The 21,642-nt window shown below is 32.5% G+C and overlaps 1 protein-coding gene across 1 annotated transcript in view; it reads right to left on the bottom strand.

Annotated features, from left to right (window-relative positions):
* The window catches only part of LOC144651426 (uncharacterized), an 81,383-nt gene that overhangs the window by 13,852 nt on the left and 45,889 nt on the right, over positions 1–21,642 (bottom strand). The window lies entirely within an intron of this gene.

Below are 21,642 nucleotides of genomic sequence, written 5' to 3'. Positions count from 1 at the left end.
TAGCATTTTTACGTACATTTATTTTGAACTCATTAGTGTAAGCATTGAATTTTTTATTTTCGGTATTTCCAATTTCAGTTATTTTAAATAGAGGCTGGTCATTGGATGTTGTATCATAAATGCTGTCATCGAAATTAAATTCATTTGTGAGTTTAGTTCTTGAAATTGGATTTTGACTGCTAATCAGCTTCTTGTGTTGTTGTTTAATTTTGTTCATCATCTGTTTAAAGTGAGCTTCTCTAATTGAATCTTCCATTTGACTGAGTTGTGCATCACGTATTAAACTATCGTTTTTGTCCCGTATAGCCTTATCCAAAGTCTTATCGTTTCGATATTTATGTACTTTGTTAATCACTGTTTGTCGGCTAATCTTTTTCACCAAATCCATCCATGAAAAGCCCATTTTTTTAGCATCAGCAAGGTAATCATTGGATAATTTTTTTATAAAGCTTATTGTTTTAGTTTTGGGTTTGGGTTTGTTTGTTGGTTTCTTTATTGGTTCAACTATTGGTTTGTTTTGGGGTTTTGGTTTGGTTACGAGTTTGGGTTCAGCCTTTGTGATGCTATCAATCAACACTAAATTACCAATACTGTTATTATTTTTGTCACCATTTTCATTTACAACGACTTTATCATCAGGAATTTCGTTATAAAATGTTCTAAATATAAAGTCTTTCACTAATATCTTTTTCTTGAGATTATAAGGGTTATCATAGTCTTTTTCTGCGATATATATATAAGGATATCCATCTTTATCAATAGCCGGTTTTACTACTTTCATTTTTGGAATATTGAGTATATCTCCATCCGAAGTAGCACCAAGAGTGTTATCAACACTATTTATAAAAAATTGTTTATCATTATGATTAATGGTATTTTGTTCCATATTATAATTAGAGATATTATTTTTAATAGCGTTTTTAGATGTGAGTACTGATGAGATCACATCTTGAGTTTTTAGCGGGTTTTTAAAATTATTTGTTTTCATTTTATTACTATATAAAAATATTTCTTTAAGTCATTTTATAGTAAAAATTATTTTTGAGATTTTTGGTGCGTTTAAAGATAACCAGAAATAATATATTTTTGGTCACCTAAGGTAACAGAAAACAGCAATTTATATATACTGTGCTATACAATATATAATTATATAATTTTTCTTTATATGTTATTCATCAGGTATAATATTAAACCGATCATCTTCTTGAATGCCTTTAATGACAGCATTTTTAATGTGTTTTTTAGTTCTCATATGGCTCCATTTTCCTGCAAGGCAAGTGTGATATTCACAAATATCACAATACCAAGGCTTATTAAGCATGTATTTCGTTTTTGATCTAGTAATAGCTTCTAATCGGTCTTTTTCGGTTGTATAAATTTTGTTCCTTCCCATTTATTATATACTATATATATAATTCTTTATATGTTTTTTATAGTGCGTTTAAGTGATAGATAATTATTTTCTTTATTAATATATATAGAATGAGTGATATAACATTAAATATCAAACACCTACCAGAAGCTGATGAAAGCTCGAATGATATAGCCTTCATTAATAAAGTTTGGTGTATTCAGAACATCCTTGAAGCTAATATTAGTATTATTAAAATGCTATCTTCAGACCTATCAAATGAAGACAAAAATCATGTACGTTTAAAGTGTATACCTGAAGACCAGAAAAGACGACGTGGAAGACCTCGTAAAGATCAACATTAAATAAATAATTATTCAGTTTACGGTTTTAGCCATAAGTTATAAATGATTAATGACTAAACCATTGACCGAAAATACCTGCTGACGCGTCAGCAGGTATTTTAATCTGGTGTGATTTCTATTGACCAATCATATTTCAACAAATTTTACTCAAAAAGTTTACACAAAAGTTTACACAAAAGTTTACACAAAAGTTTACTCAAAAGTTTACTCAAAAAGTTTATTCTGAAATTTACTGCCAAACACAGCTGTGCCGTGAAGTTATGTGTGTTATATATATAATGGTTTGTAATTCTGAAATCCACGATGAATTAAAAAATTTAAAAGAACCTATATGCCCTTTCTGTGATCAACTATTGATAAAAGGTATCAAGGATGCTGAGCAATGCTGTAGTAAGCAGGATATAGAAAATATAAATGGTATGGATGTCTGTCTAAATTGCGGTTTGGTTAATAGTTATGATTATGTCAGTGAGTACATTGATTTTTATGAAAATATGCATAGAATACGGCGAGAATCGGTATATCATCGGAAGTATCACGTTGAGAATGTTTTAAACGATTTATGTATTAAAAATAGGGTACAATTGACTAGTGATCAAAGGAATCGAATTTATAAAGTGTTTGATATTATCGAATCCGGCGCTATTCCTGTTGTAAACAAAGGTAGAAAAAGACTTATATCAACCAAATTCATAATTAAACAGCTTTTTTTGATGATGAATCTACCTTGTGAATTTATCAAAATTAGCAAAAGCAAGAAAACGTTAGCCTATTATCGATTGTATTGGAATGAGATTTTGTCATTAAATTTTGGCGAAATAAATCGGATCATCCAATAAATTTCTTATCATATTTTCGTAGGTACTTGTCGATTATCGGACAGGTATCCGTCACATAATCGTCAATGTTTTTCATTGAAATTATGACGCTAGACGGATTGTAATCACCGCATCTCATCGTGTTTTTAATTGAGTTGAGTAAATGCTGGTAGCTCTGATATGCATATGTACTATTTTGAATTTTTAAATCGAGATTTTGATGATGCATCCAGCCTTGTATTAAAAGCGCTATTGTACTAATTGCAACCAAACTAACACCTCCTGTAGCAATACTTGATGAAATGGAGCCGGATGCAAAGAGAATAGACAATGAATTCCCTAATAATTTCCATTTTTTGAAACGTTTAACAGCCTGCTTATAAGCCCAACATTTTCGATGATATGTTTGATAATAAGCTTTCAATTCTATAATTTGTTCTTCAGTCAGTTCGCTTGATATATGGTTCCATGTAAATATGCATTTTAGATGTTTAGTCATATATATTAGTTATATATGATTTTTTTTGTTTTATCATTTTGTCATTTTAGCATTGCGCTTGTTCTTTATTGTGTAATACAGCTTCCTTATGTTTTGAATTAATCTCTCAATAGAATCAATAATATTGCTAACCAATTTCACTGTTTTCATATAATTTAATTAGATAAAATCGTTGGAGTTAGATAATTTATTCGAAGAATACACCCTTTGTTTTATCTAAAAATTGAATTTTATGATACTCTTTACCATTTATCGGATACGCAGTTTTACTAAAACCGATTCTTTGTACAAAGTAATCTGAACTGATTTTAATGTTGGATGCATTGATATTAAAACCAGAAAATGCTCGATTAATACTCATACCATTATTGCATACAGCGATTCTAAATAGGGGCCCTATTTTAGTATACCATAGATTCAGATATTTCCCTATATAAGCAGTTCTAATCTGCTCTATATATTCATCTAAATCATATTCAATTTTAATTTTTTTATTTTCAATTTTAATCCAAGGGTAATGAAAACTACTATCATCGCCCAATTTTATAAGAATTCTTTTATTAGGCCCTGCCTCATATTTAAATGTCAGATAAAAGGTAAAGTCGTCAGATCCAGTGATGTTTTCATTTAAATTAATTATGAAACTATTTTTAAAACCCTTTGTTATATCAAAATCTGCTAACAATTTTGTTGGATTAAAAACAAGATTATCTAATCCTGAAACAACAGCGCCGTTGCTATCTGACATGATGAATTTAGATGGATCCATTAAATCGAAATAATATTTCCCAAACAATTCATAATAATAGCTTTTGGGTTGCAATGTTTTGATCTGGTTTTCAAGAGTTAGTTTGAGAGCATTATTCAAGCTTGTCAACTGGCCTAGATTGATTGCATCGTTGTTATTTAAAGCTTCTTTTAAGCCAGTGATGGAATAATTGGACATATTTACAGCTCCCTCGATATATATTTGATCATTCTCCACGCGATATAGTTGGTCATATATGCTTGGTGAGATATTGGATTGATGTGAAGATATTCCATACACTGTGAAGTAAGTTTGTAGTTTTTGATCATAATTTTGATCAGGTTTCATCTTCATAACGATATCAATATAGATATAATTGTTACCGATTTGCTGAGATTTGGTGAATTGGCATATTAATCGAGCATATAGTTGCGTTCCGAATACCTTTGTGCTTATGTTATGAATTGTTTCAATTGAAGATATACCATCGATATGTATAGAACTAGGATCAATATCATTATTTGTCCATATCAACTCAAAACATAAGGTATATTGATCATTGGAAAGAAGATAGAGGTTTAATCCAACTCTTGAACTATAATACCGTTTTGAAGCATCAAGTAGTAATTTCATGTCAATCACCTTTTTGTTAATCTGATGCGGTGATTTGTCAAGGTATACTTCATCTCCTAATTCGATATCGTTTTCTTGACTTACTTGTTCACTGGGTTTTTCCATTATATATTTGAATTTGTTTTCACTATTAACAGATTGAACATGGCTTTGACTTACGTGATCTTGCATGTATTTGAGAGTAACAACATCATTTAAACTAGATGGTTCCTTTATATTAATTATTTTGTTATTGGCCATGTTAAGATTTGCATTCATATGATTTTTACCGTTAATATCAAGCTTTGTATGAAGACTATTCGCCAAGACATTTCCTTGAGTTCTTGTTAAAAAAGTACTGTCGGCATATATTTTAGAAGCCTTGCTCTGAAGGGTATTAGTTAAAATAGCACCTGTTTTCTTCGTTAGAAAAGTATTGTCGGCATATGTTTTATCAGCTTTAAGCGCGTCTCTGGAGTCAATATATTCTTTATTCATCACATTTGACATATTACTATATCCTGAATCGAATTTCGGGACGTTTATTATGCTGTTAAAAGTTTGTTCGTTATTGGTACTAAGATCGGCTTTATCAGTGAGTTTGTTGTTTAGTTCTGTTTTGACTTTATTGTCTTCTAATTTTACATATTCAACATTCGGTATTGATAAGTCGTTATACAACCCATCATAGTAAGCTTCAGTGTTCTGAAGTGAAAGTCCAACACAATCAAAATGGGTTTCATCACTGTTTTTTTTCATTAAAAATTGGTTGACATATCTCTTGTTAACAGCACTACTCAAGTCTTTTGCATATGTATCAAGATCAGCATCAAATGCTACGTCATCTTGAGTCTTTAACCCAAATATTTTCTTTTTATCCATGTCATAATCACCTGATTCTGTTAGTTTGAACCCAACCCCAGCTGGTCCTTCTTTTCCAACACTTCCAGTTATTGCATTCGCAGTATGATTGCCGTCAAAAAATCCCATATGTAATTATGTTATATATTTTCAAAATAGTTCTTGATGAATTTTTCATTGTGATTGGTGTTTGTCATTGATAATGGTTTCAAGATGTCAAAATATCCTTTTTTGAATACAAGTGCTTGGTGTAAAAAATAAAGACAATAATAACCACATAAAACAGACTTGAGGTCTTGATATTGAGAATTATTGAAAAGAATATTGGTGATACCATCTCTTTTTGCTCTCATTTTAAACTCCTGGGGGTAACTCATCCCAAAAGAATCAAAGTACCATAGCGTTCCTTTCTTATGACCATTTACACACGCAACCCAATGAGTACCAGCACCTTCCAAATCATCAAGATTGATGATACAAGGACTATGTTTCTTCGGCATATGTTCATCTCTGCTGAAAATTCCAATTATGTTTATGCCAAGTAATTCACACCATCTCATCAAATCAATGCTGTTCAAAGGTTCATTGAGGAATTTCATAGTTTCATACCGATTATGGGAATTCTTGGTTCTTTTACTTTTCTTTTCACTTTTCTTTTTTTTTTAATTCCCAAGCCTTTCTGATCTTGCCAACTTCCGATGAAAGGAGGTGGCCTGTACTGTGCATAATCATGTATATTAAAAGGTCTATTTCGTAGCCCTTGGCCTATTTTTTTGATTGGAGTCGGTGGTCTGTTTTGAAGACCCAGGCCTGTCATCGATCTCATTTTGGATATTAGCGTTTTTGAAATGTTAATGTCAACACCCTTATTGAGGCTTTTGGATTTTTTGATCTTATTTATCTGCGTTTTAGTCAGGAAGATTCTGTCACTTCCAGATAAATCAGCAGATGACAATCTCAGTGTTATTGGAGATTTGTTCATGATGGCTTTTGTAAGCTTCAATTTCTGGTTTCCGCTGAGTGATATAGTGTATGGTTTGTATTCAGTCATATATATTAACGTTACATAAAATACATTTGATTAACGAATCAAGCTTTGAGGAGAACTTTACCATTGACGATATCAACACCAAGCTCTTCTTCATGGAGAATGAGAGCATAAAGACTGTAATTTGCATTTGGAATCCCAGATAGTTTATAACTGAACTGGATTTTGGTCGATCCACTTTTGATTTCTTCTTCCTGGTTTCTCAGATCAAAATAGATGAGCCCATATAACTCTTGAAATGATTTCAGTGTTATTGTTGGAGAACTGTAATAAGCATTAAAATCTTTTTGATATTCCATCAATGTCCTGTATGCTTGTACGATCTCTGTATCTGGTTTCAGTTCTTCGTTTGGATAAAAAATACCGTTGCTTAGTTCAAGCCTTGCATTTGAAAATGTTCGGTTATTCGCGATGTTATATGTATTAAATAGAAACGGATTCTGTGTTTGATCATTCATTTTTGCATCATTAAGAGCCCATATAAAAACATGCCTCGGTTTTCGAATTGAAGAAGTAATCCTGAATGTACCTTGACGTGCTGTTGTTGATGGAGAAATCTCAATTCTCTCTTTGAGATATGACCATGTATGTGGCTTTAAATATGTTTGAAGAAAAATCTGCTCACCCTCAGCATTGAATATCATTTTCGGTACCCATAAAACAAGCCTAGTGACAATAAACCTTCCTGGGTCACCCCCAGCACGAAATATCACATTGTTATCAGTTTCAAGACTGACATCAATGGTGACTTTACCATTCGGTGCTATTTCTGTCTCAAAAGAGTTGAAGAAACCATATCTGTTCAATGGTAGTATGATGTTATTTTCAACAGCTTGCGTGAGTAATGCTTTTCTTTTTGCAAAACCTTCATTATATGTTGCCATATCTGTTGGTGCAATATTCTGAGCATTTCCATCCAGTACTAATGTTGTGTATTTTTGAATAACGGCTCCGACGGCTGTATCAGGGTAATTAAACATGCTTGGTCCGACTGTTTCAGTGTAACTTGATGATAATTCAGTCAGATTTTTCACATTGATAGCATGATTAACCCCTGGTGCATCGAGAGCATTAACTCCGCTTAATTCAACCTTCAACTGATTGATAAGTGAATAACCGGAATTGACGGTTGCAACCCGATCAGCTACAGCATAACCAGTGTTATCCATCTTTGTGATTTTAAAATCAACAGAAAGGTATGAATTATACAAGTCAAAAGGGTGAGTCTCACTACTGCTATCAATAACGAACCTGTATCCACTCTTTTTTTGAGACTGGTTGTTTGCAGGTAATGTTATTGGATTTTGTAATTCAAATGAGACATATTCGTATCGTTTGCAATATTTCGAACTTCTGAAAGACATTATATAATAATGGTTTACATTATTTTACATGTTGGTTAATTTGTCGAATTCCAGACTGAGGATATCATTCCTCAATTGTTCTTCCGTATTTTTCGTTCTTTCTGGTTGGAATTTTTTGTTTTCAGGATGTGATTGTAATAAGCTGACGATCATGTCTCCCTTATTTTCTGATTCAGTGTATTTTTTCAGTTTTTCTGTTTCTTTCTTGGTTGCTTTATTCAGTCTATTTTTGATGATGTTGCCAGTTTTATGTGCAACATGTTGTACTCCTTTTTTACCAGCTTTTTTTGCCAAATCTTTGGTGGTTTTACTTGTCAATGATTTTTTTGCAGTGGAAATCAAACTGTTCATAATACCACCTCCTTTTTGGTGATCATCAACTGGGTCACCGGTTTCAATGTCGATGTAGTATGACATACCGGTATTCATATCTCTCACTTTTCTGATTCTGCTCATATACGAATACGATATATAATATCACACTTCTTTCAACAGCAAAGTCAAGTTAATTGGTATATTATTGAGATGGATAGGGTTGTTCAATCCATCAGTGATATATATCCTCAATTCTTTGATGATGTTGGTATTGATTTTGTTGAAAAGGGGACGAGGTATTGTTTCTTTTATTTCAAATGGATAAGATATCTGCAAATTGGCAACACTAAAACGATAAAGTACATCACCTTGCGTCCCAGAAACAAGTGAGTCGCTCAGAAGATTGCAATGAATGAAAATGTTATCAACATTTCTAGTTATGTTTGGAGCATTGGATCCGTATTTTGTTGATGTGATGATTTCTTTATTGAAACCAATCAGTTTTGAGAAATCACCTTCTCTGAGATCCAATTGATATTTTTCTTCCAATTCAATATACACCTTCAATAATGATGATGAAAATTCAAGTGAGATACCTTTCCCCTTATCGTTTAAATCGCCATTCACTTCGAGTATTTGTGAAATATACTCATTGATGTCTGAATAAGAATAATTACCATCACGGAAAACAATTTCAACCCAATTCGCTCCAGAATCCTTGCTGTATTTTATTTTGTTATTTCCATACTTTGAAGACACATTGAACCAGCTATAAGTCATTTCAGCACTGTAAAGAGCCAAATAATATGTTTTATTCCTGTCTAAGACTATTTCAGGCACATGATTGATGGTGAAATCATGAGACATTGAATCTCTTATTCCATCATTGCTATCCAAAAACATCGGGATTTCCATTATATCATTAGATTACATTAATTGAGTCCTGACAAATTTATCGTATTGTGTTTTAGCTATCACACCTTGTTTGAGTAAATAATCAATGATCTGCCACATTTCATTTCTGAGAACAATACTTGTATTACCAGCCCTTTTGCTTCCAGTCAACAAAGTCAATCTTTTCATCAAATCGTTTGGGTCTGAGTATATCATTGCACCTCCAATCAGTTTTGATTTCCCTGATGATCTATGTTTTGGGATGTTTGATAACAAATTGAGATTATTGAATATTTTGATTGCTTTTGATGAATACTTTTTCTTCGGATCAAACCTCTTTGTAATGAGATCAACGAGTGATTTGTCAGCAATGTCTTCATAAACCATTTTGCCATCTTTCACGGCTTCGATGACCATTTCATTGATTAATCTTGGCATATTTATGAGTAAACCACCAAACTGTCCATTGTTTATCTTGTAAGCATTTCGCTTTGGCTGTTTGTAAGACCTGATACCATCGCCTGTTTTTTCCCTGAAATTGATTCCTTTTATAACAGTGCGATATTTACTCAATATCTCTTGATCTTTCCTTGCGTTATTTTTAATAATCCGATTTGAAGATCGTCTTTTTCCAGTAAGATGAGATATTGCTGATCTAACTTCTTTTTCATCTGGAATATCATTCAAATCAGGATCAAATCCATATTTTCTTATGATGGTTTTTTCACCTTGGTTAAAGATATGTTCTTCAACGACTTCTTTTTTTGGGACTTCTTCATCTTCATCTTCTTCTTCATCTTCTTCAGGTAATATGTCTAAAGGTTCAAATTTTGATGGTAAATCACTTAACCAACTTTGAACCCCACTTTTTGAACCAGATGATGACATTGTTTCATTCAACATATCAACAGCTGTAATTAATTTTTCTTGTTTTTCATTCAAGTTTTCAATTAATTTGTCTTGTTTTTTATCGATGGTTTCTTTCACCTCTTTCTGAGATGTTATAACGGGTTTAAATAATTCCTTGCTTTCAAATTGTCTTGATTGTTTTTCATCCAGTGTGTCTTTTATTTGTTTTCTGATTTGTCTTTTCAAAAGATTATTCTCATAATGCTTCTTCTGATTCTCTCTGAATTTTTCGATATCCATATATAATAGTTTAGATAAATGACAAAATTAATATATCAATTGACATAAATGCTGGAAGACAGATATTTTAATGTACACAATATATATATTGATGAAGATTCCAAACTATGACAACATCAAAAAAGAAGCCCAAAAACGAAGCTTAAATAACTTCTTGAATGAAGAATTCAGAATGCTCATTTGCGGTCAAAGCAATTGTGGTAAAACAAACCTTCTGATGCACATATTGAGAAAACCGCTCGTGTTTTATGACAAGATAATATTTTATACTCCGAATAGACATCAAGACAAAATAAAAGATCTCGAATCATTGATGGATGACATATCAAAAAAGGTTGGTTATGATGTGTTAGAGATTAAGACTGCTGATAAAATAATGGATACTGAAGAATATCCCAACAATAACAGAAAAATAGTGGTCTTCGATGATTTGATAAATTGTTGTGACAAAATTCAATCCAAAATAGCGAATCATTTCACTGACGGAAGACATCATAATATAACTCCCATTTATTTGAGTCAAAGTTACTATGATGTGCCTCAGAAAATAAGACTGAACAGTTCACATATGTTATTATATCCACCAGCCACAAAAAACCATTCCAATCTGATCGGCAAAGAAAACAGAATAGATCCCAATTTATTTGACAAACTGATGCCCTTCGAATTTTTGTTCATTGATAAAGAAAAGAGAAGCTGTAAAAAAATTTTTGATGAAATTGTATAATCAATATATATAATGGTCAAATCGTATTGTGTAAAACAGAAAAAAAAGACTGAATGCATACCTGATAGCGAGCGATATGTAAAAACCAAAAATGGCCGAACTATGATGAAATGCATATGCGCTGAATGCAAAATCACTAAAACCCGTTTTGTAAGCAACAAATCTGGTAAAGGACTCGGAGAATCGATCAACAATAAAATCGGCAATAAGATCCCAGGGTTTCAGCAGGCTCAAGACGTAGCATCCTTTATCATGGGTGCTACAGGAGGTGATAAAGATCTGTTCAAAAAGTATTGGAGTGGAGACATCGCAAAAGGTGCCTTCAACACGAAAACCGGATTATTCTCAAAGAAATTCTGGACATCTCCAAGTGAGCATCAAGATCCGTCATGCTCTGGAACCGTTTGGGATAAAAAAGCAGGGAAATGGAGGAATAAATACTGTGATTAATATCTAATCAATATATATATATGTGTCAGTCATACTGTGTTTCGTGTAAAATGAAAACTAATTCAATCAATCCAAAGACAGTCAAAAGTAAAAATAACAAGCTGATGGAAAAAAGTATTTGCTCAATATGCAGAAAAAATAAAAGCAAATTCATTAAAAAGAAAAGCGGGAGAGGTTTTGATATCCACAAAGCTATTCTGAAAGTAGCTCCAAAAGAAGGGTTTGTTATGCCCGGCCATAAATATACCGGCCCGGGTAATCCTCTTGAAAAACAGGTAAAATGGGATCCAAATACAGGTAAAATACTAAAAATATATCAGTCACCAACTGGTAAAACAGATGCTGTATCGATGCAACATGATGTAGATTACAGCGTCTGTGCAAATAAACCCTCAAAAGATCAGGTTAAATGCAAAAACGAAGCTGATAAAAAGATGGTAAAAGCCCTTGATGCTATCCCATGGAAAGACAGACAATGGGGTCATGCTATTGCAAGGAACACTATTGCTACCAAGGCTAAAGTAGGTATGGGTGTAAAACAAAAGAAGACAAAAAACGGAAAACGGCGTTGAGTAAAAATGATTGGTCTCAACAATTAGCCGATGAGTTACATAAACCAATCAGACGAAAATTTAAAACTAGAAGAGTAATATCAAATGGAATTGACGACATATGGTCTGCAGATTTAGTTTTTATGGATAAACTTTCAAAATGGAATAAAGGTTATAAATATCTATTGACTATAATTGACGTATTCAGTAAATTCGCTTGGGCTATACAATTGAAAGATAAGAAAGGTACATCAATAACTAACGCATTCAACAATATTGTCATTAATGACAAACGTAAACCTGAATTTCTCTGGGTCGATCAGGGATCTGAATTTTATAACAAAACATTCAAGGAATGGCTAAAGCAAAATGATATTAAGATGTATTCCACTTTTAATGAAGGTAAAGCTGTTGTTATTGAGAGATTTAATAGAACTTTGAAAAATAAAATGTACAAACAGTTTACTATTCAAGGTAACACACAGTATCTTGAAATGCTACCCATACTGGTAAAAGAATACAATAATACAAAACACAGTTCAATAAAGATGACACCAACAGAAGCTTCAAAGGAAAAAAATCAAGGAATTGTATATCTTAACCTATACGGTGATATGGAGCCATTATCAGCAATACCCAAATTTAAGGTTGGTGATAAGGTCCGAATATCTAAATATAAACGAAAGGTGTTCGACAAAGGCTATACTCCTAATTGGTCAGAAGAGATATTCATCGTTGATAAGATCCAATACACTAATCCAATAACTTATAAATTAAAAGATTTGAATAATGAAGAAATACAAGGTAGCTTTTACGAGTCCGAACTATTGAAAGCAAAACAAGAAGTATTTCGTATTGATAAAGTAATTCGGCGGAACTATAAGAAGAAACAAGCTTTAGTGAAGTGGAAAGGTTATAGTGATGAATTTAATAGTTGGATACCAATCAAGGATTTACAACATATTTAAACGCACTACAGCTGTTCAAGCTATGATAGCTGGTAAAAGAAAAGTTGGCCTTGGGACAAAAAACCGTCAAGTAAAGAAAACTAATAAAAAGAAATAGCTAATGAATTTAACAACTGGATTTCTATGAAGGATTTAATATATAAATATATATTAAATATATTTATATATCAATCAAAATATAAAAACAAGAATTTAGTTGGCAGTAATATCACATATATTTTCGCCCAATATGAACCATATATCAGACCAGTATCTTTGATTAAATTCTTGTGTTTTTTGTTGTTTACTAACTTCAATATAATCACTTGGTATATCTAGATGTTGAAATATCCTCTTTAACAAATAACGAATACTTATAAGCCTATGTCTTTCTTTTTTCATATTTCTGTCTTTTGTTATAAATTTATTTATAGCACTACGATTTACAAAAATTAATTGATAGATTTTATTTATTTTTTCCCTTTGATTATCACTAATCAAAATTTTATTCTCAGTGCTTAATTTATCAATTATTTTATTGATATGGTAAAGGTTATTATTCAGTTTTTTTTTATATGTTTTATTCATTTCACGTTCTAATTCATTCCATTTTTCAACGCTCATACGATTTGTTGTCATCAGATCCCACATTTCAGTATAATTAAATTTATCTAACATAACTTTTCTATATAATAATAAAACATTATAATTTTATATAACTTTTAATAGTGCGTTTTAATCAGCATTTTTATTAGACCTATTTTTATTTTTATGATAAGCAAATCTAAAACCAACTTTGAAACCAATTTGAAAAAATAATACATTTAAGAAACAATTTTGACTAAAAAATGAAAGTTATGATTGGTTGACATACTAAACATAGGGCAGATGTTCAAGGTGTTTAAATATTAATAATGAGACAACTCAGCGGGGTATATACCTGATTTTCCATATTTTAAAAATAGTATAAGAGCATTTTTTAAATAAGGTGATTTTTGAAATAAATTTCAAAAACATCATAAAACAAGGCCCGAAAAGCTTCTTACGAAGCTTTTTTACCCACCAAGGCCTTGTGATTTTTTAACATTCGTCCCATCCCCCTCCTCGATCTTACGATCTGCGGTGCCGGACTCATTAAAATCTGCTTCGCTTGGTTTTTCCAGATTCATATTTCAGTTATGATTTCAAGGCTTGTTTAAACGCACTGTATCCAAAATTTTGAAAAAGGTATAAGAGATTTTTTTATTTTGATCCTAAGGTTGAGTTAGGGTTGGTTTTTCAGGCTTGGTTTTACAGGCTTGGTTTTCTAGGGTTTGAATTTCAGTTTTTGATTCTAATATTTGATTCCAATATTTGAATCCATTTTTGTCCCATATTTTGTATCCAGCACTGGAAGTAGTGATGTACTACATCTCTAAGGCAAATTTGCCTCAGAGTGTAGTACATTACTACTCTGTTGAGGTTTCTCCTTCATCAGGGCTAGCAAGCCCTTCGATTACCTTAACGGCTTTTGAAAGCAGATCCTTTACCACGAAAACGTTCTTCTCCGCCATGTCATGTCAACCTATTTACTGTGCCGTGACTACTGGAGCTGCTGCCGAGCTGCTGTGATTTTCATTGGTCGAGACGAAAAAAGGCGGGAAAAGTGCTAATAATGAAAATCAATGCCTAATAATGCAACAAGGTGACTAATAATAAAACATTGTGCCTAATAATAATAAACTGGTGCCTAATAATAAAACATTGTGCCTAATAATAATAAACTGGTGCCTAATAATAAAACATTGTGCCTAATAATAATAAACTGGTGCCTAATAATAAAACATTGTGCCTAATAATACTAAACTGGTGCCTAATAATAAAACATTGTGCCTAATAATAATAAACTGGTGCCTAATAATAAAACATTGCGCCTAATAATAATGAACTGGTGCCTAATAATAAAACATTGTGCCTAATAATAATAAACTGGTGCCTAATAATAAAACATTGTGCCTAATAATAATAAACTGGTGCCTAATAATAAAACATTGTGCCTAATAATACTAAACTGGTGCCTAATAATAAAACATTGTGCCTAATAATACTAAACTGGTGCCTAATAAAAAAACATTGTGCCTAATAATACTAAACTGGTGCCTAATAATAAAACATTGTGCCTAATAATAAAACATTGTGCCTAATAATAATAAACTGGTGCCTAATAATAGCGGAGCACCATACCCATAAAAAAAAACACATGAAAAAAAATAGGAAACCATGCATCCGAGTTTTCATGGTCATCATGGCTAGCGGCATGACTCGCGGGCGCGTACGGCGGCGTACGTACGGTGTTGCGCACATCCGGGATCTTGAAAGGTCTTGACAACTCGCGCAGTACTGGCGCGAAATAATTTTGCAGTGTGAGGTCTATTGGCAAAGAAATTTTCAAAATTACTACGTATTTTTAAATCCTATTCAGCTAGTCTGAAAGTTAGAACTTGAGACAAACATATTTATTTTGGCTCCTTGTTATGCCGATGACTACAAACGAGAGCAGGGTAAACTTAACTTCGAGGAAACAGGGTTTAAGCGATTTGCGACGGGAAAGAGATCGCGAGAGATCCAGAAAACCCGGACAGAAAGCAGGCGAAAAAGTATAGCAAAGCGCCTGTCGAACCTGGTAGCAAAGTTGCGAAGAAAAGCGACTAAAATAGCAAGAGAGGTGCCGAGAAAACAGGCAAAGAAATAGCGGAGAACAAGGGAACGGAGATAAAACGAGCAGACGAGTGTACCTACTGCGGCCAACTGGTGAAGGTGAGTACAAAACTGCAGTGTTTCCGTCATTTATACGCAAAGCTGTAAGCTTATATTTACGGCACATTTTACTTGCTTTCGCCACTAAGCATTTGCTTGTGACATGAACAATGTTGAAAAATACTATTCGTTAAAATTCAGTTTTACCAGGTTTTACTGATCAAATAGGAGGATTTGATTATGTAAACAAATAATTGTTGGGCCTTCGAGTAACGAATTCACAAAGAATATTACTTCAACACATCTCGAAGAAAATAAAGCTTACGATTTTTAAATGCTTGTGATATGATTATTTTGTTTTACAGTGCTGGAAGAGCAGCTGAGATGAGAATGAAAGTGATGTCAGTTTGCACGAAGCACCTGGAATTTCGTTAACTCCGAGTGAAATAGATCGATTCAGTGTATGCAGTTTATTGATATTCATGGATGGAGGTAAAATTACTGTTCATTTAGTCAGAGTAAATAAACTTCAGCTTTATTACTTAGCTCTTTCGTTCCCAAATATATTAAATAATCCACTTGTCATGTAGTTCTGTTCACTATTGAGCGTTCATGTGGATTACATAACAATGTCAACAATTTTGAGATTTTGAGGTCTGTTTTGCTGGTTTCATTCAGAATGTCAACAGTAAATGTTATATTTGTCATAAAAAAATCACAATCTTGTTGTGTAATTTGGAAAATGCACACAACAAAGGTTAATGACTACTGGAAAACTGGAATCTTTGTGAGTAAATTCATGCCATTTTAGACACTGTATGCAGCTGTGCATGCAAACTTATTATTAATTAAATGTGTATCTTTAAAAATCTTAGTATTACTGTTAAGAGAAAAGCTTTTAAGATGTGGCAATGTTTTTCCTATGCATGTACATGTATATATAGGGGTAGAGGGGAGGGGGAGTATTTAAAGGCCAAACTTTTTAATTAAGAGGGGGTGTAAGGGTTTGCAGTGATGCTTTGAGTTTATTAAAATATTTACAGTAGAACCCTGCTAACTCGAACTCTGAAGGGAAACGAAAATGAGTTCGAGTTAGCGGGGTTTTTCGAGTTAGCGGGGTTGATTGAATATTTTATTTGCCAAGTTAATAATTGATAGTTTACTGATTTTTAAGCACTTCAGTATACAGTACTGTGCAAATTGAACTTATCTTGCCAGAAACTCTAAAGCGACCACACATTCTTTTGTTAAGAGTGGAAAATGACTGTCAAATACATGATCTGTTCATTGCTATAATCAATGGGCAACCGTTGCGAGTTGCAAGTTCCGGAATTCGAGTTATCAGGGTAAAAAGTTTGACCCAAATTTTGTTAAAGGGAAACAAAATTTAGTTCGAGTTAGCGGGGTTTTCGAGTTATCCGAGTTCGAGTTAACTGAGTAAAAATGACTGAAAAGTGGGGTCAAATCCAAGGGAAATGGAAGTGAGTTCGAGTTAGCAAGGTTGTTCGAGTTATCCGAGTTTGAGTTACCAGGGTTTTTTTCTGTAGTTGACTTCGCAGTTATCAGTAAAAAAAAATAGTCTGTGCTGATACATCTCTGTTAAATATATAAGGTATCCTTTCGCATCCAGTAGTTTTGCTTCACTTTATACAAGCTTGCGTTAAGTGTTTTGTTTTATAAATTATTGATATTCATGCCAATTAATCAATTTTAATTTAATCTGTGGCATTTGACTTTTTTCAGGGTTAACATGAGTTTCAGAGACACAAAAACAGAATGTGGACAAGGACATCAAAAGAAAACAGGAAGGATTAAGATTATCCAGCTTGATGTTTGGGTGTCTTCATGATGCCATTTTCAAGAGACTAGTAAATTACATGTAAATTGAAATCAAGAAAAGCTGCAAATGAGCAAAGTTTATATTTTAAATGTTAACGTATTTACAGTGTACTTCAGAAAACAACTTCTTGATTGACCTGTCTCTTTCACATCTTTTTAGATGTAACAAGGGCATTATGAAGTGATCTTTTTAAGAATATGCAGCCAAAACAGTAACAGCAGAAATGAATGGGAGTTTAAAATTTCTATTTTCAATGTTTTGGCTGGTAAGAAACCACATGTGACCAAGCTAAAATCTCTTTGGCCGGTTAACATGACCTGTAAGTGTCCAAATATTTTGAGCCCTCGACTACACAGGACTTACATGTAGTTGTCTAACTACTGTATATCATAAGATCTTTGGTTGACCTTGGGGGAGGTAGTGGAGTTAAAAAGCAATGTAATAATTTGAATTTGGATTGGTAATGCTGAAACTGGTGGTACTGTAATTCTAAAGTATAGACGTTAAAATCGTGATTGCAAGCAATATGCAATACCAATTTCATTCTTATGTGTTGTATGCTGTGTACAATTTATAAGAACAGCTATAATGTTAAAATTAGTGAAATATTCTAAAGCCAGATAAAATTTGCAGTATCCATTAGGTACCATGAAGCAACCAAATTGTGACTCATTTGCTTACTTTGTGAACTCCATGACGAATGGGTAACATGACTCCACAAAAATGTGTACAATAAAGCATACAAATTTTTAAAAGAGCAGTTAAAGTATTGATGCTATATTTTTTTCTTGCATAGTTTTATACACAAGCAAACATGATTCTATTTTTTCTGCGTAATCAAAGAACAAAACTGAGTTTGAGACTCACAAACAATATTCTATCTTCCCAGAATTTTTGTTTTTTTATTTCTGTAAGTGAAGTGAAACCCCTTAAGAGGAAGGGGACTCAAAAAGACATGTAAAAGTAAAAAAGGTGCTATCATCCTTTTTTGGGGGGCGGGGGGGGGGGTGGGATGGGGTTACAGAATGTCCCTTCTTTGCTTCCAGTTAGTTTCACTCCGGTTTGCTTGTAGTTAGGTTCACCCCTGTTTGCTCGCAGTTAGCTTTATTCATCCGGTGTGCTTGGGATTAGCTTTTACTCTAGTTTGCTTGTGGTTAGCTTTCACTCCGGTTTGCTTGGCATTAGCTTATGGCAATATGCTGTAAACCCTTTGCTACATGTATGACCTCTGCCATTTCCATTCAAAATTAAAATATAGGCAAATAGTGAAAATAAAAACGAATGAATGAAAAAAAGAAAATTAACCATATTCTTAATGTAGATGTATATTATTTCCTTTATACTCTAAATGTTAAGTGATTTGCTAATTTACCACGTGATATGCCTATCTACCCCAACATGCAGCCCTACTACCCCCTCCTTATCTACACGAAGGTTACATAATTACCCGTTTTGCAGCATAATTTCCCATCCAGACTTCTGGATCATAATGCTGTCGGTGGAATTAAAACGTTTTGATTGATTTTGTTTGTTCTCGGCTTATTTGGTGTTGCTGTATACGGTACTCCCATATAAGGGCTATACGGGTATGTGCTGCTCAACAGGGTGTGCCTTTTGCCTCTCTGACTCTGAAACAGGGTATACAAATCACCCTTTTGACTGTGGAACACTATCAAGTTTAGCTATGAAACTCCGCTCCTCTCATTGGTTTTTCTCCAAGCCACAGACAAAGTCAAGTGAGCGCTTTGTGATGTATGCTAGTGTTTTTATATCTATCTTCATATATTTTTCATTGTGGATATTGTCTGGAACAGGGTCGCAAATTGAGCCGTTTTTCTCTGGAACAGGTCCAGAGTCTCAGCGACTCAGTGGCACACCCCTTTAGAAAATTTTAGGGAGTACCTCTTCCCCCCCCCCCCCCCCGGGACACGGTAAAAAAAAAGTAAGTAACAATATTAATATTTATAAAAAAAAAATAAAACGAATATTATATTCTTAGCCTTAAAATTGTACAATGGCTTGAATTCAGGTTTCAATAAAGTGCAAAATAATTAACGGGGTGCTCCGCTTTTAGGCTAGCCTAAATCTATATATTAAAACATTGTGCCTAATAATACTAAACTGGTGCCTAATAATAAAACATTGTGCCTAATAATAATAAACTGGTGCCTAATAATAAAACATTGTGCCTAATAATAATAAACTGGTGCCTAATAATAAAACATTGTGCCTAATAATAATAAACTGGTGCCTAATAATAAAACATTGTGCCTAATAATACTAAACTGGTGCCTAATAATAAAACATTGTGCCTAATAATACTAAACTGGTGCCTAATAATAAAACATTGTGCCTAATAATACTAAACTGGTGCCTAATAATAAAACATTGTGCCTAATAATAATAAACTGGTGCCTAATAATAAAACATTGTGCCTAATAATACTAAACTGGTGCCTAATAATAAAACATTGTGCCTAATAATACTAAACTGGTGCCTAATAATAAAACATTGTGCCTAATAATAATAAACTGGTGCCTAATAATAAAACATTGCGCCTAATAATAATAAACTGGTGCCTAATAATAAAACATTGTGCCTAATAATAATAAACTGGTGCCTAATAATAAAACATTGTGCCTAATAATAATAAACTGGTGCCTAATAATAAAACATTGTGCCTAATAATAATAAACTGGTGCCTAATAATAAAACATTGTGCCTAATAATACTAAACTGGTGCCTAATAATAAAACATTGTGCCTAATAATACTAAACTGGTGCCTAATAATAAAACATTGTGCCTAATAATACTAAACTGGTGCCTAATAATAAAACATTGTGCCTAATAATACTAAACTGGTTCCTAATAATAAAACATTGCGCCTAATAATACTAAACTGGTGCCTAATAATAAAACATTGTGCCTAATAATAATAAACTGGTGCCTAATAATAAAACATTGTGCCTAATAATAATAAACTGGTGCCTAATAATAAAACATTGTGCCTAATAATACTAAACTGGTGCCTAATAATAAAACATTGTGCCTAATAATACTAAACTGGTGCCTAATAATAAAACATTGTGCCTAATAATACTAAACTGGTGCCTAATAATAAAACATTGTGCCTAATAATACTAAACTGGTGCCTAATAATAAAACATTGTGCCTAATAATAATAAACTGGTGCCTAATAATAAAACATTGCGCCTAATAATAATAAACTGGTGCCTAATAATAAAACATTGTGCCTAATAATAATAAACTGGTGCCTAATAATAAAACATTGTGCCTAATAATAATAAACTGGTGCCTAATAATAAAACATTGTGCCTAATAATAATAAACTGGTGCCTAATAATAAAACATTGTGCCTAGTAATACTAAACTGGTGCCTAATAATAAAACATTGTGCCTAATAATACTAAACTGGTGCCTAATAATAAAACATTGTGCCTAATAATACTAAACTGGTGCCTAATAATAAAACATTGTGCCTAATAATACTAAACTGGTTCCTAATAATAAAACATTGCGCCTAATAATACTAAACTGGTGCCTAATAATAAAACATTGTGCCTAATAATAATAAACTGGTGCCTAATAATAAAACATTGTGCCTAATAATAATAAACTGGTGCCTAATAATAAAACATTGTGCCTAATAATACTAAACTGGTGCCTAATAATAAAACATTGTGCCTAATAATAATAAACTGGTGCCTAATAATAAAACATTGTGCCTAATAATAATAAACTGGTGCCTAATAATAAAACATTGTGCCTAATAATAAAACATTGTGCCTAATAATACTAAACTGGTTCCTAATAATAAAACATTGCGCCTAATAATACTAAACTGGTGCCTAATAATAAAACATCGTGCCTAATAATACTAAACTGGTGCCTAATAATAAAACATTGCGCCTAATAATAATAAACTGGTGCCTAATAATAAAACATTGTGCCTAATAATACTAAACTGGTGCCTAATAATAAAACATTGTGCCTAATAATAAAACATTGTGCCTAATAATAAAACATTGTGCCTAATAATACTAAACTGGTTCCTAATAATAAAACATTGCGCCTAATAATACTAAACTGGTTCCTAATAATAAAACATTGTGCCTAATAATACTAAACTGGTGCCTAATAATAAAACATTGCGCCTAATAATAATAAACTGGTGCCTAATAATAAAACATTGTGCCTAATAATAATAAACTGGTGCCTAATAATAAAACATTGTGCCTAATAATACTAAACTGGTGCCTAATAATAAAACATTGTGCCTAATAATAAAACATTGTGCCTAATAATACTAAACTGGTTCCTAATAATAAAACATTGCGCCTAATAA

This window comes from Oculina patagonica, chromosome 4 (assembly GCF_052425735.1).
Source record: "Oculina patagonica isolate OP01 chromosome 4, crgOcupat, whole genome shotgun sequence".
In the NCBI taxonomy this organism is placed as follows: Eukaryota; Metazoa; Cnidaria; class Anthozoa; order Scleractinia; family Oculinidae; genus Oculina; species Oculina patagonica.
This window is presented reverse-complemented; position numbering and strand designations above follow the sequence as displayed.